Here is a 23,598-nt window from a genome sequence, read left to right as displayed (position 1 = left end):
ACGATGCTCACCTGGCCCTGGGCCAAGGGCAGGTACAGCTGAGTGGGGCCCCGGGTGATGCTGGAGATCAGGGGATGACCCCGGTGAGGCCTTGCCAGCCCTGAAAATCTCCCAGATGAATTTGTGTCCCTCGCTACATGCCTGATGTGTGACTCACGCACACACGCTGCAGGACGTAGCTTGCTTAATTCTCTGATCTGTAATATGCTGTGGGGGGAGGGCTGGCAAGAAGCTCACTTAATCTGGGTCTGTGAGTAGTTTTGTATCTGCTTTCATGCCTCCTCTCTCACTAGCAGTTTGCTCTGAGTCAGTTTTTCAAATTGGATACTTTTGCACACTGCGTAATGTGAGATGGAAAATAAAAGCCTTCCCGGCATACTATGAGTTTTTTTGCTTTACGTTCATTTCTCTGTCATATTTTCCTTTTTTGTTGTTGATGCAGTATTTTATCAAGTTTAAGCAGCATAATTTTAGTCTGGCACTACATACATTGTGTTTAGTGAAAAGCAAAAGGAAAAGAAAAGAGTAGGTTGGCTTCAAAGATTTTTAGGTCATATTTTCTTCTGTTAAAAGAAAATTTAAATGTGTTAAAAAGATTAATTACTGAAAGTAGAAAAACTATTTTGTATTTGATTGGAAAAAAAATTACCAAATTTGTTTAGATTTTGAATATCAAAAGTTGATGGATGACAGTGAGATTTGGCCAAGGAAATAAAGGGTCAAAGTGGCAGGAATATAAATTATGTTTGCTAAAATGATGATCATTTGCCATTGCCTTGTGTATTACTGTAGCAGAGACTTCAGGCTAAGGGAGACATTTGGGCTATTCCTAGCAGAACAGACTGGATGGATAACACTGAGCTGGCATGAACCCACCACCAGATCAGTTCTGCATTGGAACAGCTCTACATGGACAGATTTTAATTTAATTGACACCAACATAAGACCACAGAGATCTAATGGATGGTTTAAGTGTATGGGAGGTCAGAGTCAGTGACTTAGATTACATCAGCAAATACAAGCATGTCTGAGGCTGGGGCTGCATAGTGCATGTCCAGCTCTGCCCAGTGGTACTGTGCCTCCAGTGGGAACACCCCACATCTACCCTGCAGAGGTTTGGGCCTGCTCTCCTAAATCCCTGTTTGGGTTTATGCCTTTTGGTGCTGTTTTCTATGTGAGGCCCCTCTAGAGAAGCCGTATGCAACACACTGAGAAAATGATGTGGCAACGCAGGACTATTCCTCTGAAGAGGACTGCCCTTTTTTTTTTCCCTGTGCATTTTCACTTAAACTCATAACTAATTTAATCCATCCCAGATAAAAAGTCTGCTTGTTCAAGGACAGCACAAACACATGCTGTCAGGTGTCTTGTTCCAGCTGCGTTTATTTAAGGCTGCATTAATTCCCTTCCTTGCCCCCCAATAACATCTGTTTCATGTACCTCCAGCCAATACCCCCTCGGGAGGCTGCAGGTCAGTACCTGACACCCTTGGGTCACAGGGGCTCTACACACCCTGCCCCATCTCCTGCTCCTTACGGGCAAAACACAAAGCTCCCACCTCTCTCCACTCGTGCCCCACCACCCAGCAAAGGGAGCAGCTGGTGACAAACCTCCCATTTCTGGGCACAATACATGGCACCTCATAAATATTTCCAGCTGTAACTGCACTCAGTTTTCACCAGAGATGATCCTTTGAAGCTCATTACGTCCATTTGCATGATATGCCTACAATGAGGTTCATTACTTGCAGCCACACGTTACCTGCAACAGCTGTCTTTCCATCCAAGGAGAAGCCACTATTTCCCAGAACGCCTGAGACAGCCAGCACCACTTCAGATCCTCTCTAGTGCTACAATTGCTTAAGGATTTCCTCAGACCAAGATGAACTCATCAGTGGTTTAGTCTGTCCAAGGCTAATCTCATTACAGATAATCTTATTTACCACATGTACTGGCCATAAAACAATGTTAGCTGTTAGCTCTTGCTCTCCCCACAAGCCAGCCTGATAGAGGCACAACCAGGCTAGTGCCTGTACTCATACAGAACATCATCTCCATTCCTAACTCTCACATCCTGACATCATATCTCAGTGACAGGTTGTCAACATCTTCACTACCAGTGTGGATGCCTTTTGTGATTAAGGTTAACCCTGCTAGGCTCAACGTAGCCTCATATGAAAGGAGGACACAAAACTTTTCCCCACTGACATCTTAAAAATGAACCTAAAACCCACCTCCCAATTGCCTTCTTCACTTTGCTTCCACAGATTGATGCAATTATTTTAATGTGAAATTCCTGTGTCACCCACCTTCTCCCCGCTGTGGAGCAGCTGTTCCGAGACCTTTGCCCACAGCCGGCAGCACCAATCACAGGGACGGTGTCACCCTCTTCCCCAGCAGCTTTCAGTGTGGCATGGCCTTCCCTCCAAACCAGCACCCTGTTCAGTTATTGCAGGCAGGGAAGAGAAAGTAATGGTCTGGTGATTTCTCTTTGAACTCTGGAAATAAATGTTCCCAGGCTACGCGAATACCAGCACCCTCACTGCTGCCTTGCCATGGATTTGTCCATGCCCTCAGCCACTACTAGCAAGTATTTCATAAATATTCCACAAGACAACCTGCTGCCTTCTGCACTGTTTCCAGAGACAGTACGGTAAGTTAATTTCCATCCATAGTATTTGAAAATACCTTAATTATGAACTTAGCAAGTCTGCTTGCTAATGCAGTTTTCCCTAAATTATTTCGTGGTTGAGTGAGAATTCAGTCATTAAAAAATAGTAATGAACACATAGAGTGAAACAAAGCTGAGGCCTTTGGAAGTCTGCCTTGCAGAGTAATGGAAGGAGGGAAAGCTCCTGTCTCTTTAGGACAAGGTCTGATCTTAAGCTATACATCTGGTATTTCTAACATTGTCTATAAATAAGAAACTCTGTCTCTCCCTAGCTCCAATCTGCTCTACTGCTGGTCCCTGAGCACTGCACAGATCTTACAAGCACCTGCACTGGGGATTGCCACCAGACTTAATGCCATGCAGGATATTACACACTGCAGCATCAGGAGCTGGAAGGACATACATAATCCAGAGCACCAAGAACCGCAACTGAGCAATTTGTGCTGTGGGGCTAATGCCCAGGGCTGGGGCAGTGGCCTCTCACACAGTGCCATACACTTGTCCCACCTCTCTAGACCTCTCCTCAGGACAGCCCCCTACCCTCCTTTCCCACATTTGGATGTTTTGTCTAGGATAAGTCCCAAGGGTGGTAGTCCCACTCCTTCCTGTACAACCCATCAGCTCTCCTTCATGTCTGTAGTTGCTGGATTAGCAAGATCTTCATGTGTACTAGCTGGGTCTCATACTATCTTTCTCAAGCCCTTCCCTCTCCCCGATCAAAGTTACAGGTAACATTAAAGGGCAGAACACGAAATGTCACATATTAGACTGTGGTCTCTGGTTGTGGTGGGGATGTTACAGGGAAGAAAGTGGTATTCACATACACAGGTCCACGCTTCAGGCCTGCTCATCATCAAGTCTGCATCGTTTGATGCAGACCTGTAGTTCTCTCCAAACAGCTGTAAGCAAGATATGTCCCGAGTGTAAGCACGGCCAGAGGTCAAATCCACAGACCAAATCCCACCAATCTGTATGAATTAGTGATGGAAGTTTAGCTGTAAAGCCATCCTACAGAACTTGCAAATTGAAATTTAAAGATAGTTTGGCAAATGCTGTTGTCTTTGAAGAATGGAGACATCATTCTTTATACTCTGTTTTATGCCTTTGTATGCATCAGATAGTAACATATTTTATATATTTTTAAGATGTCATTCTAAAGGAAGATCAGACTCAAGGATGTATCTATGAGATACCTTGGGGATCAACTGTAAGGTATTGAATAAATTGACAAAAAATGTTTTGGTTTGTATATAAAGGATGAAAGGATGCTACTGCTACTGTTCTAATCATCCATCCAACGGAGACAGGAGACAAGGTTCAAAATTCCCTCAAAACATCTGTAAATTCAGCTATAATTTTAAGTTCTGGAGACCTTTTTTGCAGGAGAAAAGCATTTAACAAGCCCTGTGCATATGTCAAAAAAGTTATTTTCTCTATAACAAATGCATTGAATTGAATTTGTCCCCATTTCTTTCCTTCAGCTCCAGCAAGGAACTTAGATCTGCACAGAACTAGAATCAGTAATTCCTGTCAAATATCAGTTAGAAAACACCAGCATTTTTCTTTTCCCATATTAGCTTTATCTATAGTTTTACATATATCTTGGTCTCCACTGACAGATTTGAAAAAAAATCTGGGTATTTAAAGCAATAACACTGGGAACTACTATGCCTTTTCTCTGCAAGTGTTACCTCCCTCATTCACTCCTCGTTTGTTAGCTATTCCGAAGTAAGCAGTCAACAAACAATAACAGAACTGGCTCTGGCAAGTTGCAGATGAGCTCAGTACTTAGCACTCACCACACCGATGCCTTCCCCAGGTGGAATGGGAAATGAAGAGGGAGTGATGGACTTGATTGATGAGTAGGGCAAGGGAGAGGATAGGGCTTGCTACACACAAAATTTTCCTTTTAGAAATTAAGAAACATTTCTGCACACTGACCATTCCAGCCCCGCCACGTGGTATGAAATGACAGTTTAGAGACTACCAAGTGAGAACAATTTTCAATCTTAAAAGGACTAAACACAGACAGGGAAAAATTATCTACTATACATCACTACCCTGGTATCCCTCATTCATAAATGCTTGGCCATGGACTGTTCTTCTCTCAAGATGCCTGGTCAGCATTGCAGCCCTGAAGAAAAATGTGTGAGAAACTACAGGAGTAAACCTGGAACTGATGGCAGAGTCAGGGAGTAAAAATGGGTGAAATAAAAGAGACCATGGTGAGATTCAAAATGTAGGCCAAGCCTATTCAGCTCTTGCAATCAAGTGTTTACTGTCTGCTGCAGCATCATCTGTTCCCATCCTCTTCCCTTTTCTTCTGAACAATGCAGCATTTCAATCTTCTTTAAATTCAAGGACACCAAGTCCCCGAGTGCCCTGCTCACGAGCACTGAATAGGAAAACAAACCTGCCTGGCCTTAACAGCATCTTCGCTTACGTCAGTGATGCAGAACATATTGCTTCAAATGCATACTCTTCTAGGGGTGCCATCCATCCACGCTGACAAGAAATAGAGCGTTCCCTCCCTTTATCATGTCTGAGAGAAGGGAATGTGTGAAGCAAAGCTAAATGTGTGAAATGCAAATGTAAGTTGCTACATTCTAGTAATACATTTCCTATATTGTCTAGGAGAATTGCAGGGCTCCAGCTCGGGGATGCTGATCTCCCCAACAGATGGCACATCGTCCCTACCTACGTGGAAGAGACAGGCTCCTGAAAAAGCAAAGAGGCGGGAGCAACGTGAAGCATGTGAGGAGGGCAGAGCCATTGCTCCTATCCTCAGTGTTGCATGTCCAGGCTGGAGATCACAATGAAAGCTAATGGAGCTCTATCACAGGTGTTCTATCAAAGAAGATACAGGCTGTAGGGTTAAAAAAAAAAAAAAAAAAAAAAAAGAGAGATTCTTGAGATTTTTTTAATCTGCAAAAAACTTTTTTTTATTTTTTTTTTGGTATTTTTAGTAGAATGTGGAGATCTGCATCCACATTTGCTTTACACCCAAACACTTCTGCATGTATGTATAAGATAAATCTCATATACAAGAAAAGCTTGCACCTTACACCTAGGCAAGGCAGAAACACACAAGTACAGCTGGTGCCAAAACAGTTCTATTCGGATATCTTGTTTTCAGCCAATCTAGCTATTTCTCAATAATAAATAAGACCTAATTGAGCCCTATTCTTCCTTAAATACATGCCTTGGGCATGGCATCACTGCATCTATTTAAAACAAACAAACAAATCACGACTGAACTGAACCAGTGATAAAAACTTGGGAGCTTACAGAAGGCCTAATCTGAACCAGCTGTACTTTCTAGAGGTTTCCAGCTGATGACATTATTATAATGCATTCTCTCTTCCCCAAAAGAATTGAAAACCCTATTGAAGTACTGTGTATGACTTCAGTACTGCGGGCCTTTACAAAGACATCCTTAGCCACCTGAGAAGGTATCACAGAAGAACAGCCTGGACTCCTTGCTTGGGCCAGCTCATGTGTATCCAGAAAAATGCTTAGTGAGGCAATACCAGCCTCAAGAGGTAGCCACGTGGACATGGTCTATTCTTCTGGAAGTCAATAAGGTCTCTTTGGAAAACAGGTTTTCATGTGTGAACGAGTCATTCTGGGAGTGGCAGGAGCAGTGCATGGAGTTCACACCTTATCCCCGGGTGCTGTGGTGCCTCACACAGCTCGCGCTCCAGCCAGAGCCTTTCCCAGGGCTGGAGCGTCACCTGTCCCCCTTCCACATGTCCTGCTGCTGCAGGGTAACTGTAAAACCCCCCGTCCCTAAGTGATGGCTTTGAAGATCACCACAGAGCCTGTGGTAATTTGGTATTTTTGAGGTATTTATACTGTCACACTTACTTGAAGTTGGTTGGTATAGTTGAAAAGTCCAAAAAGAAGAAAAGCTGTGAGTTTACATATCTGTAGCATGAATGCATAGATTGAGTTTCCTTGGGAAACTCAGTAGTAGTACCACTATGATCCCTGAAGAAATTGTATGAGGATAACATTTATTTTAAGGTATTTGGGAATTCAAGAATTCTGCTGGTGGCAACTTGAGAAATGTCAGTAATTTTATCCAGTGGACAATACTGTATTTAGTTGGTGAATGAAAAAAAAAATTAATGACACTGTCAGTTCTTTGCGAAATTTTTCTGTGATATGTTTACACTACTTAGTGCACATATGTTTAAACTACTTAGAGCCAAAAAATCCTGGTGCAACCTTGCAATCTATAAACAACTGGTAAGAAACAACAGATGTAATGGCCAGCCCTGCTAGAAGCTCAAGAACCTTCTGACAGAGTCGACTTGATTCATTTTGCCACAGACAGTTGGTGAGGTCTTTCTTACTAGTTCTTACCCTGACTTGAAAGTATTACAGTGCCAGCGATCTGCTTGTGATGTATTCTCTGCATAGCTGCAGTTTGACCAATCCCAAATGTCCTTCCACAATCTCTCAGGCATACTAAACAAGTATAACACTAATTTTATTACTAAAAGCTACTTTCCTAGTAGATTAAAAAAAAAAAACCAACAACAAAAACAACAACAGCAAAAAACTCCCCACCAAAAACGAAAATCAACAACAACACAAAAAAACCCCACTATGATTTTGGTAATCCAAAATGTAAACACTTTTTGATTTCCCAAATGTTGTTAATAGTTATCTTGCATTGGCCAGCTTGTAGCCTTTGGGATGCTGAGCTACAAAAGGGAGGGCCAAGAGGCAGGATACAGCCTTAGAAGCACATTGCAAGTAGAAAAGTGAATGCCAAATTCAAAACTTTAAGGAAAGTTTTTTTTCATCTACAAGATAAAATGAACAGTACAGGACACTTATCTTCCAAATTTTTACTGATTTGTAACTGCAGTCTGCATCGAAGTTAACCTAGGAAAAAGGGTTGCACTGTCTTGGCTGGATTAGAGCTGTCTATCCCAAACACTTTTATTTATAAACTAAATTTATCCTGTTTTCACAATGAAGTTTATTCCTGAAGTCCAATCAGTATAAAATCAAGGATAATGTGTGGTCTTAAGCCACATCAGAAAAATTAATCATCAGCATCATTAAAATTTGGACTTCCACAATGGTTATAGGCTTCTATTACACCTAAAGACATTCTCCACGAATTCTTGATAAGAGCTGGAAAACACCCACAGATAATATTTGTGCTTTAAATATTGCACTGATCTCCCATCTGCTCTGGACTTACCGGGATTAAACCTGTGTAGCTGTCACTTGACTCCTCCTATTTCACTCCAAAACTCAGGGCCTCCAAACCTCCTTAAGTCACTGAGTAACACTGAAGGTGGCTCCTGAAGTTTCACAACAAAATTTTTAGGCATGAAAAACTGTTTTCTGGGTAAAAAGCCACCCCTGACCTACCAGGTTGTGGAGTAAAACATGTAAAATTCCCAGAATCCACAAACCAGTTTTTCTGCCTGTTCTATTTTGAAGAAAGCTAAAACATGTATTAAGGAAATTCTATACAGAAAACAATTGGCACGTGCCAACCTGCTTACAAGTCTCTTCTGCTGCTCCTAAATGCCATCAGTGTCTCAGCTTCATCCAGTTACTGGACTGCACAGCTTATCAGACTGACTGTTTTCTTTTCCACCTTTTCTTCAGAGCTGAGCCTCATTAAGGGGAAATATGACTTGTCCAGTCAATGTTAAATCCAAACTCTTCGGTTAGTTCTGTGTTTGGAGGCAACTTAGGTTGAGTGAACTTTCATTCAACACAAAAGCAGCCTCCTGCTACTCACACTCTTTAATGGATTTGTACCATTTATAGTAGTTCCATTTGCCATATTGTTTTCCTCCCAGATTTTGTCACTAATGAAGATTAAGATTTATATATGTGTTTGCACATATACATATTTCTGTGAAATGTCTTTCAGCACCCCGGTAAAACACCAGGAAGATATTTTTCAATGGATTGAAAAGATTTCTGTTTTTTTTTTTTTCACTCTGCTACTCCAAAATGTCAAAAATATCAATGTAGTGATGCTCTAGCTGAAAATGCAGCAATGTCCTATCTTTAAGCTTGAATCATTCCAGACAGAGGTCCTATTCCTTTAAATACTTCCTGCCCTTCAGTTTTAACTCTCTTGTGCAGCCTCTCAGACATATAACAGGAAATAAGCTATAGTTTTATTTCTCTACAAAAGTATTTAAGAAAAATTAGTACTTTCGCTCCTCTGGGTCAGAACATTCCTCTGTAACATTTCAGCATAAACATAGAGCAATGGCTTACATATTAATTTAACTCCTTGTTTGAGATGTAAAAGACTTGCACAAGCAATGCACTTGGCATATGTCAAATCTCTAGTGAAGCCCAGCACTCACTGCCTTGACCACAGCACTTTGCTGTGCTTCTCCGCAGGGAAGCCCTCTCCATGCCTGCCCCGCCAGCACCCCACTGCTATGGCAGATCCTGCCTCTGCTCAATGGGGCTTTATTCACCATCATTGCCTTTCATAGCCATCCCATACACCCATCTGTCTCCTAGCATTTTCCTGATTTCAAAAAGTTTCAGTTTTCACTAGAAACCTGCTAACTGGTTTTAACTGAGATTAAGATATAGAAAATCACAACTTTTCTGGTCCCGGTGAGACCACTTCTAAAATTCCTCTTGAGCCAGGAGCTCATTTAGCCCAGAATGAGTAATAGCAAAGCAAGGAGCTGTAGGACCTCAGAATCATTGAGCTTGATCCCCCAGGCGGGGGCTGAGCATCCACACTGCTCTTGGGTGCTGGTACTAATGCTTGAAGGAGACCCTCCTAGCTCAGCCCTGCAGCTCCAGCTGCCTTCTTTTAACGAGGCACATGCAGAGCACACACAAACACACACCCTGCTCTCTAGGAGCCTTTCCCTAAATTTTGAGACAAGCAAAACATAATTTCCAGCACTACAAGAGAAAGGGATCTGGCCACATACCCTTGCAGAGGGGCTTGCCAAGGCAGAGCAAAGTGTGACTCTCCTCAGGGAGGTGTGGTAGACCTTCTGTCCTTTATACCTATGAGAATCTTTCCTTCTATGATGAGGCATAGAAGCTAAACTGGGCACTGCTTTATCACAGGTACTGCTACTCAAGAGCAAACGCAACAACAGGAAAAATAACACACACAGAAAAAGAAAGAGGCTGAGCTTTTCCCACTCACTAGTTTTCATTTCAAAGCAAGCAGCCAAACAAACAAGCACCTGACAGCATGGGCACTGTGGCATGCCAGCTCTGAGAGGACCCCAAGGTGCACTCGGACAACATCTCCACACACCCCATGCTGTGCTGCTCTCTGTGAGGCAGCCTCACACAAAATGTTACCGTAACTTCCACAGCAGCCACTGCTTAATGAACCATGGCTTAATCCATCAATGGAGCTGAGCCAAAACGAGTACAGTTGTGCTCAGGGCACATTTGTCCATTTTCTGGTGTCTCATGAATCCCAGCTGGGGGAGGACAGAGCAAAGCAGTTCTTTGACAGTGGATTCAGCCTTGTTCAGGCTGCAAAAAACCAAAGTCACATTACAATTAGCAATTGCACAAACCTTTCAGGAGGTGTGCATCAATTTGCAAAGTGTGCAGAGAACCTCTCCATACTCCATCCTAATTGCTGTCTTCCTTCAAAAAAATAAAGCCAAAGAAGTTAATACCAAAGTTCACCAACACTGGCACGAGCCTTGGCCTACCAGTTTATATATCCTGAGTAAAGAGAAGGGTTCATTTCAGAAGAACCAGAAAAGCCACAGTCTTTTATGGGCACTAGATTCACTTCCTAAAAGGAGCTCCAAGGCCCACCATGACTTGTGTGAGGCAAACTCCAGAAGCAAATCCCAGGGCAGAACACCTGAGTGCAGGGAGGTGATGCCACTTGAGAAGAGAACAGTCCTCATTGTAAGGGACTGATGATGCTCCCTGGGCTCAGCCTCTCATTTTTCTTCTCAGGGCTGTGTTTGGCAGCATTGGCCACTCTTCTTGCTACACCTGTGCCAGCTCAGAAGTCTGCTCCCTCTACCGCTCACTGCCCATGGCCAGCCCTTGCCCACATGGCTATTGGCTGCCCTGCCCTCTACCAGAGCAGCCAGCACAGAGCCTGGAGCCTGGCACTCACAAAAGATGCTGTGCTGTTCCCTGACTCCTCACCATGCCTTATGCAGGGATCAAAGTTTCTGGTAAGAAACTGCCCTGTACTCCCAATATCAGGTGCACCAGTGCACCCCTCAGTGCAGCAATGACATGGGTAATACCTTCGGCTTTGTCCATTGGCAGGATGGCTGGATGGAAGGAATTTCTGGGCAGTACACAGACTTTCTCTGAGTTACTGCTGAGCTGATTAAACCTATAGCATGGCCATCATGCTGGCATTACCCCACACTCACCGCATACATGGAGCACAGCACCTTCCTGAAGCCAGCACAGCCACAAGGTGTCTAAAATAATAAAATTAATTCAAATAAAGCTATAACTAATAAATATTGTGATCCAGAGTTGGGCTTTTCCTTGTCCCTGGGAACAGCAATACAGGAAGGAACTAAGGAGCTCTTCAGGAGTCATTGTGTGGCTGGATAGGCTGATTAGCCTTGGCAGAGATCCAGCAATGCCAGATCCAGCATAATTTTCTATACAAATGGAAACACAATGCAGGAAGCCACAACCCATCTGTATGAAAAGTTAGGCCTGCAGAGTTTATTAGTCTGGGCTTCTGGCCACAAGAAAATACCTAATTTGCTTCTGGACTGCAGCTAGCCCTGGAAACCACACGGGATGTTTTTGCTGGGCTATGTGTAAGCAGCGAGTAGGTTTCACCTTGATTATCCTCTGTTATATATATATATACCTTTGAGGAGGACAGGCTATTTTGTACCAGTAGCTATCATGATGTATAATTACTGCAAAGAAATACAGGATGAGGTGTACAAGTCTATTTTATATTTATTCTTACATAGATGAGCTGTAACTTCAACTGTAATCCATGAAAAAAGACTTGTGTCCAGTCAGACAAATAGCTGGATCTCATGGCTCCCTAGGCTGGGCAGCCCACATCAGGCTGAAGTGGAGGTGCATGGGGTGCTCAATGGGACCAGGGACAGAGGAGGCCAAGCTGCTGTTACCATGTGTGGGCTGGAGCAACCCACACCAGGAGCAGAGGGAGCCCACACTAGCAACAGCCACACTGGTGCACAGGTCAGGGAGATGTCCTCTCTTTTATACAGCCTTGAAATTAGCTGCAAAAAGGCAAAGGAGGGATTATTCAACATCCTGCCACAATTCTGGGAAAGACAGCACAATTCAGGTTTGCTCCTCCCTTCCATTAGTATGCTGGGAAGGTGGAGAAAGGATTCAGAGCAGTCTGGTCTTGAAGGGATGAGACCCAGATTTTGCTGTCATGGAACATTAAGGAATTGGGTTCCTGTTACAGGTGAAGGAACAAGTTAGGTAGCACACTGCTCAGCCCTGACAGGACTGTGGCACTTCTAAACATGACCAGAAGCAAGATTTCAGACACCATGGGAGCTTCAATGTCAGAAGTGCAGGTGCCTACTAATTAAGGCTCATCAAGGGTTGAGCATCCGCTCAGTGTGTTTTTAGAGGAGCACAGTTTGATGGAGGTGCTCAAAGCGGGACTGAGGTGTACAGGAAATCCGGCAGTACATTTGCAAGCTTCACCTTCGTGCACGTCACTTACCTGAAGTTCATTTTTAAGCTCAAACACTCCAGTTTCTCCCTGTGGTAGAATTTGAATGATGTAATAGCAATAAAAATCACACAAAGCAAACTAAATCAACCAAACAAAAAAATCCCAACCAAAAAAACCTCAACACATGCACTGCAAAAATGTGCATTCTGCTTTTTGTGAATTTATATGTTCCACCCAGCTATGCAACAGAAGTGCCAGCAGACATACAAACTCTAGCTTTGCAGTCTGGGCATTTGCTATCCAGTAGCAGCAGCAATCTGGAAGTGGGGCAGTGGCAAGTTTGCACCACTGATGGTATTCAGAAAATGTGCTTATCAGACAACTTTTTAAAATCTTTCTTCTAGTTACTGCTTTGTTTCTTACCAGTGTGCCCAGTGCAGTCTGTGCCATCACTGTGGTGCTGCATATCACAGCACTGATCCTGCAAGGGCCAGAGCTCCCAGGGAAGGTGGACAGCTTGCAGGGTGAGCTGTACCATCTATTGCCGCTCTAGACAGCCTTTTGCACCCTGAGTTGCCTGTATTTCCCAAGCTGCTGATCTCTGTTCACAGCCTTGTATGTGACTCCAGGCTGCTGGGGGCAGAACAGTCACAGCTTTCCTACAGAAACTAGTGCAAGACTTTTTTTTCCACCAGAGAAATTTTGCCGCTCTTTTACACTCTGCTTCTAAGGGAAAGCATGCTTAAAGCTGTGGAGAGTGTTAAGCACTATCCCAGATTACCTTTAAACAGGAGAGCATCACCCTTCTCTTACTCTTACACTCCTTAGGAGACCTAAAATTACTGCTGTTTGTTGTGTAGCAAGGCAGAAAAGCTGTGTCTCACATAGTGATGGACTAGATTACTCCGCTGACTTTTACCTTCAGCAACAGGCTCCATGTATATCAGGATACAGTTTAAAAGGAATGATCATCTTTTTAATAGATCACATACTGAGTCACAAGCTACATATTCAACAGAAAATCAAGCTAATTGCTCACTTCTTCTAAGATATCCCTGAAGGATAATCGGCGTCTGCAGAGCTGTTTCTTAGTTGGAAACTAAATAATTAAGCTGAAGAAATGCATTTCTCTTTCAAGTTTTTCTCTGTATTTTCTTTTATTCTTCTTTGTACCAAATACATCAACATGAACATAAGCTATTGACTTTAATTAAAAATTAAAATTAGCTCTAGTTTTGTTTTGTTAAACTCACAGCTGAAAAACAAAAGAGACTGTCAAGACAGGAAAAGAAAACATTTCAACCTTCCTGCCAGTTCTCATCCCTACCCAACATACCCAGCAAATCATAAACACGCCGTGCATCATCTTCTTCCTGCATGTAACTCAAGAGTCTTCAGGAGGATTTACTGCACTTGGACTTCAGCTTACAACTGCAACTGTGTGGAATATAAATAAAGAAACGGACAGTACCATAACATGATAGATTTGTGAATTCCCAAAATTTGATAGGAATCTTCTTTATTAATTTAATCTATTACTGGCTAATTGCTTATGTACTGTAAACCTGCAAAGGTCAATCACCAAACCATAAGAAGGTATGAAACACTAACAAGTCCTAATACAATAAGAATGTAAATCAATAGTCTAAATGAAGCCTTGTATTGCCAATGATGCATGAAAATGTATTATTGTTAGGGACTACAAGCATGGGTTTCACTGAAAGCAATAAAAAAAAAGCCATGCCTTTTGAGAGAAATACACTCTAAGCAGCACCTGTAAATACTGACCGTACAGTGAACTTTTTCAAAAGGGCAACTTCAAGGAATAAGCCATTTCACTGAAAGATACTTTCTTGCACAAAAAGTAAAAGGAAAAAAGTGCTGATGCAATAAAGAAATACTTGACAAAGGCTAATTCTGAACTATATGGATGTAACTGAAGAACAAGTTTATATATACATTAAATATTGCATTTTAAACATATGTAAATAAATATTTCTATACATTAAACTTTCATAGACTTGCTTATAAACCTGCAGCCTCATCCCAGACAGAATCCTATAGCTAATTCCATTCAGCCAGTTGTGCAAAGAGGACAGTTACTGCAGATGTTCACAGCTGTAGGAGGAAGCAGATTCCTTACCTGGAGCCTCTCTCCACTGTCTTGCTTTATGCCCATTTAGAAAATTCCTGCCTTCCTGAGTTTCTAACTGGTTCAGACGAATGTTAACGAAAAAGGCTATTTTTAAACCATCTCCGAATTCTAAAAGGCTGCAGAATACTGTTCTGTTTGTAGGAGCAATTTAGCTTTAAAAAGCAGCATGACATGGACTAAGTGAGGTAAGATAAGCCTTGTGCAGTGTGTTGCAGCGGTCAGCAGCAGCAGAAGCCAATCAGTCTAGAACCTGATTACTGAGCTGCACTGGCACGCTGCAAGGAAAGGTGTTACACACACATCCACCAAACTAGACATCCCATTTCACCTCTCCTATTACTGAAGAAATTTCTCACAGCAGCAGAGGTTTGGCAAATGTACTTCTCAAAATATTTTTGTGTTCCTCCATTTTCATTAAACCTCTATGCCAAACTGTCAGTTGTGAAAGCTGTTTCACTTGCGTGGCATTGTTAGAATATATTTCACAAGCAATGTAGACAGCACTTACTGTGAAATCTGTATTTCTTATTTTCCTGCTGGTAGGAAAATAGAATACTTAAAATCAGTTGGGAATCTAAAGAGTTAGATGTGCTACAGGCAGGTCTAAATTGCTATTATAAAGAGGTCCATTAGCAGGTTTGATCTGAGCAAGGAGGGTGTGCTAGTTTACCATATTAGTCTGATTTCTTCCCAACTAAATTCTGCTCATGAATTGTAGCAGTATTGAATTAAAGGAGTCTGGTTTTAAGGCCAGGCATGGATACTGGAAACAGTCATATAATAATCTACTCTTATGGTTCAGGCAGAAAAAAAAAGGAAGCATTATTCTTTCAGAACATTTCCTTCCTCTTTAAATCTTCAGATACTCTGCTTTTGCTAAGGTCATTGCATGAATTTAAGATACACCATTCTGGAAACTAAATTAGTCCTCATTTACTGGGAAGTTGAATGCAGCCAGACTAATGGTGGTGCAAATATAATTGGTTCCCAACATGTGTCAGTGTGTATACTCCTCAAGCCACGGAAAAGATGCATTATGGGACTAATTTTTAAATGTTAATGGATATTGGATGTTTGCCAGACACCCAGCTGTGCACAAAACATTGAGATGGTAAATAGCTCTTGATCTGTTTAGAAACAAATTATAATGGCTGTTTGGATTCCACATGACTGAAGGCATGGTAACCAGCACAGGCTCACAGACTGACCCTATTAACTGCACTAAGGGGAACGAGCTGATTTTTAAAATCAAAATAAGAGACATAAAACAAGGCTATTAAGATGCCATTTAAATTATTTTAGATTAATATTAGGCAAACAAAATCTCAGCAGCAACCCATAGCACCTGTTACCATTCCCTACATAAGCGAACTTATTTAAGGGACTTACTTTTTGCTAGGTTTCTTTGAGAGGGGGTCAAAAAGAAATGCTTTCATCACACAATTAATTTGATTCTAAAGCTGAGATCTGAGTGAAGAGCTTACCTTATCTGAGTGAAGAGCTTACCTTACTTATAGAATAAAATCTCTCCTGCCTCATATCATCAATGGGTCTCACTGAGATGCATCAGGGAATAAGACCTCTTTTCATTTGATGTGTAATTCTCATAATTTTAATTTAAAGTATATGAATATCAGTATTTGCAGGAAATCCCCCACTTGAAATGTCTTTCTAATTGTATTCATTTGGTCAGCAAAGCCCAACAGGGAATTTTTAATCAGCTGGATTAGGTGCTTTTGATTACAATACTGTAGCATTAGCAAAAAGCACCATTTTGCAAGTGAAAAGTGTACTAATTGTCAGTAACACAGGAGAGCTCTTTTCCATAAAGCTGTGTGTTCAGCAGTTTGAGACTCCTTTTCAGAAATAGATAAGACAGTCACATGGATATTCAGGAGAGCTTCCCCTTTAGGATTTTGCTGCAGTTTGAGAAATTCTGGGGGAAAAAAAGCCTCCATGTCTAGGACATGATCAGTCCCTATCAAAATTCCTCCATAAAACCCCACCAAAACAGTAGGCAATTCCAAGCAGAAGAGCACAATGTCGTTGGATCAATGGGGAATGACTCAAGACTGCCTAAGAGCTGACTTTGCAATGTCATTAAAACATAGCCTGTCAATAATGCAAAATTTGTACTCCCCAACTAAGTTTCTGTCTTGAATTTGTGCTTCTTAGCATCTATTCTGTAGGCTGGTTTTTAACTGTGTGCTTTCTGCTAACTTTGGTACCTTACATAGCTTTTTCTCTATGATCGAAAATACACTAATGTATTAGGAAAGGAAGCCTGAGAGTTACTTCTCAGAGTTCTTCAAAATTCTTTTCTCAAAAGAATGTTGCTTTCAGCAAATGTAGGACATCTGTGAAAATAAAAGCATCCTGACCATCAGGATGCTATTCTAAGAGGCACCATTAAAAGATGTCAAAGGATGATTTTTTTCTCTGACAGCTCAAAAGTCTTGATCCATTCTTATAGGGTAAGTATGGAACTTGAAGAAATGTTTTCCTTACTGACAATTTCAAGCGCAAAAAAAAAAAGACGACAAAACCCAAAAACAAACCACAGACATCCTGCAAGCTGACAAGCCATGAGACAAAGTCTGGCCCCACAGAGACAAGCCCCAGGCTTTCTGCCACTCCACTGAGGGCAAGAGGGCATTGCTGCCATCCTCAGCCCTGCACAGCCCTGAGTGCATTATTTCAGTGGCATCAGGACACAGCAGAGGAGTTTAGCTCTCCCCAAAGAGTCCAGGCACTTACGGGTTAGGAATCACAACAACAACTTAACCTCCTGCCTGCCAGCAGAATATGAGAAAGTCACAGCACTGTCTGCAGCTACAGGAATACTGGTGAAGAGTCAGGGTTTGGACATCTGAGCTTTGTTGGTGAATTGGTCTCAGAACAGGGAAGCTGAGGTGGTAACCAGATCTCCTCCGAGCTTCAGGAGGGGGGACTTTATGCCTCTGATGCTGTGCTGAGGAGATACGCTGTGCTGCCAGCTCAGGTTTCCTCCACTGATGTCGACAGGCAAATCACAACTAGCTGATGTCCCACAAGAGCAAAAAGGGTAAAAACAAGCTTGTTGTTCATTCCTCATCCTGGACGGGGGTCTAGGAGTGCACCCCCAGCCACGTGTGTTTCACACCTTTATAATGTAATATCGTCCATCCCAGCTGCAAGCAAACAGCTGGGACTCATGTCTCCTAGTAAATCATTGATTCAACATCAGAATTCAGACAGCACAACTACTTCAAGGACCAAGTTATACCTTCAGTTATGTTAGCATAAATCTGAAATAATTCCACTAAGACTGGAGAATTTATTCTTAATTTTCAAAAGCAAATGAGAACAGTCTGACCAGCAGCATTCAGGGTTTAAATGACCTACATACAAAGTGTGTTTTTGCAGACGCAGAGTAATTTCATTAGAGTACCCTGCAAAATCTTTTACTTGCATAACTTGTTTCCATTTCTTTTTAGTGTAATGAGATTTCATGATGAAAGCCAAATACAATCTAGTATAGCAAAAGTGCATGTTACACTGATCCTAATAAGCCCAATGAAAATCAATAATGCTGCTAGTTTCCCTGAAATCAGCCTACATAAGCTCCAAGCGCCGTGTTCTGCCTAAAGCAGAGTATTAGCAGCTTATATAAGACAGATATTTCCTAGTGGAAAATCTCAAAAGAACCACAGTTAAGAAAGAGAAAATAAAGCAAATAGTTGTTACAAATACCAAATGTATTTGTTGCCTCCTGTCCTCGAGGTGTGGCTAAAAGATCAGTTCCCTTCCCTTTTCATCCTGTTGCCAGCTGCTACCAAACCACTGTGTTGACTGCAGCCTGCACAAGGGTGAGTCTCCAGGCCCTGGCTTCTCTGTCCTCTGCAAAAGAAAAACAACGTTGTCCACCCATTTGCTAAACAAGGATGAGAAATTTTGCTCTAAGAAGCCCCATTTTCACTGACATAGAAATGAGGAATATAATAACACTGGGAAAAAAAAAAGTCAAGCACAGTGTATGAAGGAGTGTTATTAAAAATTCAGGCAACCCGATGCAATGAACTTTGCAAGGATGCATGCATCATCTATCATATTTCATTCCTTTTGCTTGCAGCTTGCCCTGCATTCAGATATGGGAAATGCTGAGTTAAGAGGGGAAGAGAGGGCAGGTTTGAAAGCAAAGACAGGAACGCACAAACGTCAGAAGAGAGAAAGCGACAATTCATCTATATGTTTAGGCATATACTGTATATCTGAGAGCAATAGCCAGCCTTATGTAGATTTTTACCCTGCATGTATTTCAAATAAAATCCTTCTTTGAAGTTTGCCTCTTCTTAAACAAGCTAATAAATGTAGGAAGCTTAAAATATAATTTCCATTGCATTAGCAAGCTATTTTTTATTTGCATAAGAAAACATTTCTCTGTAATGATCTACCTTACGAATGACCTGAGGAAATAATTTCTGGTTGCTTTAAAATGCAACCATTTGTTTCTTATTGGTGAGTTCAATTTCACTAAAAGTTATGGAGTGAACAGCAATAGCCTATTTGCAATATTGGATAGCCAAAGGTGCATAATTATTTCCAGTTTACTATTAAAATAATATTTAAATAATTCAGCATGCAGTTGCTTTTTTCTTTTAATGGTGTACTATTAACAGGTTGGCAGATTTGCAAGAGTGAGGCATTTTATGAATTTTTTGAATTAGGAAATTCTTACAGAAGCAAATGTAAGCACAAGCTTTTATTTTTGTGTAACGTTTGCATTGGAAAGTCTTCCCTCAGGACAAGAATAGATTGAATTTCTGCAAGTGTATAACTTCATGTAAGTAGCATATTTGTATTTAGTTACCAAATATAAGTAGGGTAATTCTGAGTAAAAGGATTGTATATATGGACCACACACAGGTAGCATATAGAAATACATGTCACGGATACATGAGAGAGATACTTCTGCCTGTGACAGGGGGATGGAGCACAGCTCATTCTGCCTAGTTCAGAGGTTGTAACAGCTTCTGCCTGTACATCACAGGTATACAGTACTGTTGCTATGGAGACTGGCTCAAACGAGCAGGAAATTTCATTTTGATAAAGTTCTATTCTTGGGCAGAGGAAGAAGGATCTATATTCAGCATCACATATGGCATTTTTTAATGTTTGAGACACATGTTCTATAAACAACAACAGACTTGGAAAAAGCGAGTTGCATTTTCTCCCATGATGCTGGCACCTGCAAATAACACCCTGGAAGCAGGTGGTGAAGTTGGGAACATCCCTGCAATGCGGATCTGCTCTTCACACCACAGAGACCACCAGCACAAGGGGCAGGGGTGCAGGCGGCAGCTCCCGGGCACACACCGACCCCGCAGGACACAGCCCAAGCACTTGCTGCCCAGGGAATCAGTAGCACATGGCTGGCCAAAACCAGAGAAGCTTTATTCAGATGAAAAGTGGAAAATTAATTTCAGATGAAACGGTTCATTAATTTTAACTTATGTAAAAACATTACTATTTGTTAATCAAAGAACTCAGACTTTTTCAGATGGAAGATCTTTCCAACACAATCAAGCAAAACAATGTTTTGAAAGCAGTGAAATTGTATTTTCACTTTTTTCAGTTCTCAACATACCAGGATTTATCAACTCTATTGATTCACTAGGGCTGACAGAAATTTGCTAGGCGATTCTATAGACCAGAACCTGCATTTTTCAGGAGAAAGAGGATTTTACTGAAAGCTGCCACCCAACTCTCCTCACTAAGATCAAAGCAAAGACAATTATCACAGGGCTGGAGAGCATCTGAGGTAGTTGGCTCTTCTTTTCTTTAACCTCCAGCCCTCAGGAGCACCTTCTGCTATCCAGGGACATTGCACCATGTGGTTCCCAGCCAGGGAACACATGGTCACTGCTTTTCCCCAGAGCCTGCCCAAGCCTTGAAGCCTCCTCAGACTGATGTGTGTTCCACCTACAGAAGAAACAAAACCTGCTATTTATGGGCAAAGTCAACAGGGGGATTAAAGCAAGAGTTGGGGACCAACAGAGGTCTGGAGGTGGCACAGGGTTGCTGAAGGGCAATGTAGCCCCTTGCCGGGGGGCTGGGAGGAGACAAGTTCATAGCTCATTTGGCAAACAAGGATCAGGAGGTATTTTTGGTGTGGGAAATTTGTTGTTAGTTTTGATGGTTGGTTTCTGGTTTGTTTTTTTTTTCTTTTCATTTTAAATCACAGTATTTGAAAGCTCTTAGCTGTTTACATCTAGCAGCCTTATGCAAACAGATATTATACAAAGACCTTTTTGGGATCATGGGATTTTTTCTGCACTAATTTGTAATAAAAATAATTTAAATATTAAAGAATTCACTACTACTCTTAGACTTAGTGTAATGCTTGGAAAGTACAGATTATTAAAAGCCTTTTACCTCATAAACACCTTTCCTTAACATAACTAGTGTTTCAATCAGGAAAGCCATGGTGAAATCAATTCTGCTTCTGGCATATATTAAGCACTAGTCAGTGCTGGGAAGGCCTGTTGGCAAAACTGAGCCCTTAGCTATCACATGTCTTTTCCAAAACTATATCTAAATATATCCATAAATATCCAGTGAGGTGGAATCTTCTTTTGCACCTCAGTATTGTGCTCTTTTATTATAAGAAAAATCTCTTTTGTACCATATTAATATCACTTGCCACAATAAAATACAAGAATTTGCTTATCCTTCATCCCCTCCTGAACCAAGCACTTAGACTGCAGTAAGATAAAAAAAAAGCCAAAGAAAAATATCAATAGTTACACTGGTAAATTGAAATACTTACTATCTTGGGGGGAAAACCTGTTATTAAAATAAAAATACCTGAGATAGTGTCAGGCAGTGTGACAATGAAGATGTCATTACTAACCAGAACTCTTTGGTCCCTTAGCTGTCAATAATTAATACATTATTTACACTTGCACATTCTCATTTCCCAGCTTTCAAGATTTCATTTACACTCTGATCCTTTGCTTAGCAGCAAATTTAACATCATTGTGACCTTCTTCTTCCTGGCACTATACACCTATCAAGCAGAGAAAGAGAGTAACATCTAATATGTGCATTTATTAAAGCAGAAAGCATCAGTTACTGGTAGAAGTGACAAATGCCAGTGTTTGCCACAATAAAATGGAAGAGAACCAAATTGTTCCCAAAGAAAAATCAATTAAGAAACCATCTTAATAATACCATTTGTGGGAGCCTCAGCATTTGCATGTTTTAGGGAAATGTAGCTGAAGTGTTTCTAATTAAAACCCAAAGGAATTAGCAAACTTATGAAAGTCAGGCCACAAATTGCAGACAACCTTATGTTAAAGATACACCATTTTGACTATCTGAAATTAAAATATTCTGTTAGGTTGAAATAGCATTTTCCCCATCATGCTGAGGGGATACAGCCATTCCTAGGAGAAACAATGTCAGATGGTCACATGAGACGTAAATCACTGTTACATCACAGTGTACATAAATGTACATATTTATTTAGTATAAGGATATGCAAACTATCAGCATAAAATTTAACATATGTTAAAACTGTGCTGTAAGCAAGGATTGCCAGAACATAGATGACTGGGATAATTCTTTTGAAGTCAGTGCCAAGTTTCATGTTAAAGTTAATTTTTCTGTTTTGGAAAACAAGTATTCTGGACATATCCTGGCACACTGAGGCCAGACACTGGATGATTTTGAACTGAGAAAACCACATAACTTTGTAATTTGGGCTCTCAGGAAATTTTTGTGTTGACTTCAGTGGATTTTGGAGTACATCCTCAGTGCAATTAGAAACTATAATGAGTAAGAGCAGCAATAATCCTGCTTCAGTGGAGGAAGAGCTGGGAAAAGGAGATTACTCAGAGATGCTTTTCCCCATCCAGGCATTCCACCGAACCATTAAAAGAAATGCCAAAGAAGTTACTTCGTAATTTTTTTGGTTGGATTGAGTTTACGGGCATTGTTTAGAAGACCCTCTAAATCTATAGAAATCTAAAGCTCTGATGTTAATTTCTGGTAACTTTGCAGAAGGTGGGTGTATTCTCTTAGCCAAGCAGGTGCTTCCTCCAGCTGGAGTTTGTCTAGCTGCCAAAGTAACAGGGTTGCATTAGGCAGAAGAGATGATTTCTACAGAGTGACAGCTTCAGAGTTAACCATACCATTGACTTTCTTGGTCTCTCCAAGCACCTCCGCAATTGCCACAGTTCTTGCTCTTCTCTGTGGTGGGGATGGCATCCTTGTTAATCACACAGAGCCCTGGCTGGATTTGGCACTTCCTGAAATTTCATCTCAGGAGCTGTATTGAGAGGGAAAACACAGACACACTGGTCAGCTTCTGCAAAATACTGTACCATCTGCCTGACCAAAAGGAGCACTCCAGCCACGAGGAAGCACCGAAGTGATGGGAACATGTAGTCCTATCTAAGGCTGGGCTTTGCCACTGCGTTCAGGCACTGAGGAGATGGAAATCTGTCTGAGAATAAAACTTCAGTTCACCTAGGCATAAACAACACAACAACCAGTCCAACAGTGCCATAAAATAATTGCACTGATAACCAGCTTCCACTTTCTTCTTGTATAGCCAGCATTCAGCTATCACTGTTAAAACCATGTAAAACGGAGAGGTCTGCATTAAAGACATTACTATAACCACCCCAAAGTTAATATCTCATTAATTGATTTACCATTGCATGACATATTGACTCCAGTTTCTACAGCCCTGTCTCTTCCTCTTCATCAGCTGGTGATCTCCAGTTGGCAGTGGAGTGGGCACATGCTGTTATTGCACTGTGGTGCCTGCTGCATTCTACTGTCCCTCTCTTTTCCCAACCAGATTTAGAACAACTGATTGCTACAATGCTGTAAAGAGAAAAAATAGTTAACATTCGAGGAAAAGGACTTCATGCTTTATTTTGCACTCTGAGAAATTAGTATCATTCGTTGCAAACAAAAATTTCCAGGATGAATTCTTGCATCCCAGTTCTTATCCAGGAGCACAATATATTGGTTGAATTGTGTTTTCTTGTTAGCAATAGAGATTTTATAGCAGAAGTCCTGGCACAGTCTTTATGATGGAGGAGTAAACACTATTGCATCCAATCTGACATTAAAA

General features: G+C 41.4%; 1 long non-coding RNA gene across 1 annotated transcript; it reads right to left on the bottom strand.

Annotated features, from left to right (window-relative positions):
* Positions 1-17,212: 17,212 nt before the first annotated feature.
* On the bottom strand, positions 17,213-23,302 carry LOC127478334 (uncharacterized). The gene is made up of 3 exons (XR_007907190.1): positions 23,171-23,302; positions 22,646-22,782; positions 17,213-18,350 (listed from the first exon to the last, which is right to left on the bottom strand). It is a non-coding gene; the product is annotated as an uncharacterized LOC127478334 (long non-coding RNA).
* Positions 23,303-23,598: the final 296 nt, after the last annotated feature.

Source organism: Manacus candei, unplaced genomic scaffold (genome assembly GCF_025592945.1).
Source record: "Manacus candei isolate 608988 ecotype Guabito, Panama unplaced genomic scaffold, ASM2559294v1 h1tg000005l, whole genome shotgun sequence".
NCBI classification, from domain to species: domain Eukaryota; kingdom Metazoa; phylum Chordata; class Aves; order Passeriformes; family Pipridae; genus Manacus; species Manacus candei.
This window is presented reverse-complemented; position numbering and strand designations above follow the sequence as displayed.